General features: G+C 39.8%; 1 pseudogene; it reads right to left on the bottom strand.

The window, feature by feature from the left end:
- Positions 1-311: 311 nt before the first annotated feature.
- On the bottom strand, positions 312-4,462 carry LOC125213799 (annotated as a pseudogene).

The raw sequence follows: 4,462 nt of genomic DNA, 5'->3' as shown, positions 1-4,462 counted from the left end.
AATAAGGATAAACTAGTCATAAATTTCTATCCTAAAAGAGAACTAAATTAAAGGGTATTGTGTGTGTACAATTTATGTAAGTTATCTGAGTACTCATTTGCTGTCAAAACACATATCATATACTCCTAGTATATATTATATGCGTGCACCAATTGAGATTTTTGATAGAGCATCATGACTTGGATCCATACATATTCCGTTTCTGTTTCGTTACTAATAATTATGTGAAATAATATTAGTTTACAATGTTCTATTCACGTGTCTTCATTGAAGCAGACTGACTCCACAATAATTTACATAAACGTAAGAAATAAAACGAATTAGGTATGTCTTTCAAAACACCACTAATTTCCAGTGATATACAAATGAGTATTCCTCCACAAATCCAAATAATATACGAGAGCCAAAGCTTCAAGAATGTATGTACTTATAACTTGAATCAAAATTCACAGGGTAATAATGCATTGGACTAAACAAAAGAAACACACACTCATCCTCAGCTCAAGCAGCCCAATCATCCTAGAAATTTCAGCAACACTCCGTCGTTCCCTAGTACGAATCCTTGTTTGTCATTTATGAACCTGTACACACCATCAACCACTAACTTGTGAACTCATCCAAGCACACTCGATCGATAAAATAACCCTCTCTCGCGTAACTTCTCATGTGTGATGGTTAGTTCATCAAGGGCACTATATAAAGAATGGAGCTTACTTTACAGAGTAGAGATTGGCAGCAATATTGTCAGCTGCTCTGTCACGGATCCAGGTCTTCCCGCTGTTCGTGGTTTTCAGCAGAACTCCACTGCCACCGCAGCCCAAGCCTCGTCCTGCAAGTTGCATCATCAAGTGTTAAGAGACACAATGTTCGGTATGGCACTTGTTTGCAAATTATTATATGTTCAAAGAAACACAAAGATAGGAGGGAGGGACATAATATTGAAAGAATGTGACTATTTAATGACAGTTAAATTTTGCAAGAAGTTGGGAAGGCCTATATTGTCTAATTTAATATAGAAATCCTTCTACATGTAGTGTACTCAAAATTAATTCTGGCATATGAGATCAGCCTATCCCGAATGCAGCAAACACACCGTAAAGAAATTTATCAGCATAGTTATACCTCTGATCGGTACCCAACATCAAGAATCCCGAATCCACGACTTTGCACTGGAATTTCCTCAAAGTCCTCAGTTATCTGAATACATTTACAATGATTACAATCGATGAAGACAAATGTCATATAAGTGGGTAAGAACAGCAAGACGAGAAGCTACATCCGAGGGAAGCAAAATAATGTCCCTACTTTGCAGCATGTCATATAGAAAAGGAGCAAATATGGCATTACATCAAAAGTCACTTACCCCAGTGCCCTTGCTGAGATAAAGTCCCCCACCACGTGCTAGAAGCCAAAGACCACCATCAGCTCTCCAGCCCATGTTTTGAATTCTTCTTGCTACAGCCCTATTATGAGGCTGCCAGTATGCCTGAGATGTTGCATACAAATTGACAGCATCATAAGCTTTTCTTAATTTTCTTATTTGGTATTCAAAAGCGAAAGCAGTAGAAATACGAACATGGAAATGAAGATCAGTTAATTTATTTTGGAGTATAGAGAAGCTAAGTTGCCTTTCAAAAGAAGCTATAATTTTTTTATGTCAATGCTGTTAGAGAATCTTACCTGACCTGGTTCCCATGTCAGATAGAAGTTACCACGGCTTGAGACGGCGACATATTTTCCTTCCGGTGAGCGATTCACTGTGCTAAATGTTCCTGTGTAGTAACTGGCACCACTGATACCACTAGAAACTGTTCTGCAGCAGCAAGGGTGCACATTAGTAACTAGTACGCGTGGGAACAAAATGCTGGCATAGAATCTTGAGATAGTAATGCAAATAGCACCTATTCTGCAAGAGACTCAGGAATTCCAGAGGAAACTAACCTATTTAAAGTAGCTGAAACAGTCTCCTGAATAGCAGCCTTCCAATTGTATCCTCCATTTGATGTGACGTAAATTGCACCCTGATCAGTTACCAATTCAGCACCCTTCTCTCCAGTAGCCTTTATATATACCTGAAACAATCAACCAGTATGGCCACCTTGCTTAGACTGAGGAATACTTTCTAAACACGGTCCTCTATTTGCAACAAGAGGAAAAGAATGGTAATAGTGATTACTGATGAGTGATGACTATGATTCTACTATAAGATTCATCGTATGAATTCAGTCCTAGATCCTAAATTAATCCAGCTATAGTACAAGTAGAACACAATGCTAAATCTAGCAATAAAATATAGGTCCAGATCCTGCCTTCTGTATTAGTATTTGGTAGTGCACCGTGCTTGCACATGCATAAGATTGGACAGATCTTAGTCTTTGTTCCTTCATGATGCTTGGACCTTTGGTATCTCCTAAGTCTGATGATATCCTTTATAGTCCAGTTTCGAGATATTTTAATGAAAGGACATGATCAGAAAGAGATAGATAAATTGGCTCATGGAGTTCGTACTCCTAATTGTAACCTTCAATCACATAATTCCGCTATGCCTATGTCTGTTCCTTCTGCCTCGTAAATGGACATTCACAGATGAATGTAAATCCATTAACATAATTGAAAAAAAATCAGTGCATCATAAGAGTAAATGAATTTTCTTTTCATAAAAATGCAGTGCAAAACTAAAAGTACAAAAACCAAAACAAGAATGTCACACACTTTATTAAGGGATAGGTTAAGGCTTATTGAAAAAAAACATAGATAAGAAAGCAGCCTTGATTAAATTTGCCTAGTTGCATGTGATCTTAGGATCTCTAGAGCTGTATTTCCCAATCAATGATCTAATACTTCCAACAATGCACTGCCTCCCTGGCCTAATTACACTTCCATAAACGGCCATTTCAATTATGTCAAGTTGTTCCTCGGTGAATTTAAGGTCGCAAGAGTAACCTTCCAGCAATCCCTGTTTAATTTCACTTTGGTCGGATTTCAACCTATTTACCCTGGTTTGAAGAATTTGACAATTCTCGGCCACAGACTCACCACCTTTCGAAAAGGGATAATATGATCATACTCATAACAAAGACAACCATTACAGGTATGGAGACGTTTGCAGACTATGTTTCCAGCTGCATCCATTCGCCATCTTTCTGGGTCTCTACCTGGAACCTTTTTTGCATTGTCCCAGCAAACTTTCTTGGCCTTTGAGTCAAAGAATCTAGGTCTCTCCTCTTTCTTGCTGCTTCTGCTATCGCAACAAAGTGAAACTGAATTTTGAAAAATTACATATAAGCACCCACCCACTGCGTGTTTTGCTTATGTTGGTCATATTTGATTGCAGTTATTGCACTAGGTTGTGAAGTGGAAATGGATGATCAAGACATATATAGGAAGCAATCCTCAAGCATGATCAATGGTAGTCAAGTTAAGGGATCATGTCATGAGAACTGGAAATGGAGGCGTTTACAAATAAAAGTAACAATACGTAGCACAAGCATAGACACAAATAAAGAATCACGTTGACAAAAAGAAATAGAGTGAGGCAAGCTAGGTAGGTGATGGTTACCATATCACCAGGAAGTTGAGAACTTAATGGTATGCGCTTCCACGTATCTCCAGCATCTGGAGTGTACAAAAGAATAGCTGGCTTGCCTATAATCCAACCTTCCTTCCCTTTGAAGCTGATGGAATTAAACCTATAGTTAAAGTCCTCATCTTCAGCAGACGGTATGGAACGTGGAGCCCAAGTGGCTCCTCCGTCTTTCGTCTCCAACAAAGTTTGTCTAGTCCCTAATAAGAAACCTGCCAAACCATCCAAATCAAATTGTGTTGGTACTTTGCTCAATTAGCTATATCTTCAATCAATGTGCTAACTGAATCAGCATGATTTCGATAGATATGATAATTCAACCATTTTCAATTAATGTGCCAATATATAATTAATCTAACAAACATTAATTGCACGAAATCAGCAGGTAATATAAACAATGGAGTCTAGTGTAGAAACCAACCGTGAGAGGGATCATCAGGGACGAAAGCAATGTCGAGAAGGACGACGCCGGGATCAATTGTAGGAAAACTCTTTCCCACTCGGACAGTGGGTCCTCCGCCGCCAACGCCTTGCGGCCTAGCGGAGAAGCGAAATTGCGTGGCGGCTAGTAGTCCGCCTATCAACTGGCGGCGGTAATAGCATTATCAGTTTGCCCGGGCTGAGGAGCTGCCGAAGCGGAAGGCAGGAGACGATAGCAGCAGCGGCGGCGGAAATGGAAGCGAGAGCGGAGCTGCGAAGGCAAGGGAGCTGTAATAGAAGAAGAGAGGTGCTGAAGAGCCGCCATGGTTGAGCTTATGGTTCGTGGTGAATGTGATGATGTGTGTGTGTGTCTCTCTCTCTCTCTCTAGAATTCCCGAAGCTGCTGTTATCCAATGGAATTTCAAATTGCGGTTGGCCTTTTAGTTTTTTACGGTTGCC

The sequence above is a fragment of the Salvia hispanica genome, chromosome 3 (genome assembly GCF_023119035.1).
Source record: "Salvia hispanica cultivar TCC Black 2014 chromosome 3, UniMelb_Shisp_WGS_1.0, whole genome shotgun sequence".
Taxonomy (NCBI): domain Eukaryota; kingdom Viridiplantae; phylum Streptophyta; class Magnoliopsida; order Lamiales; family Lamiaceae; genus Salvia; species Salvia hispanica.
Note: the sequence above shows the minus strand (reverse complement) of the source record. Positions and strands in the feature narration are given on the sequence as shown.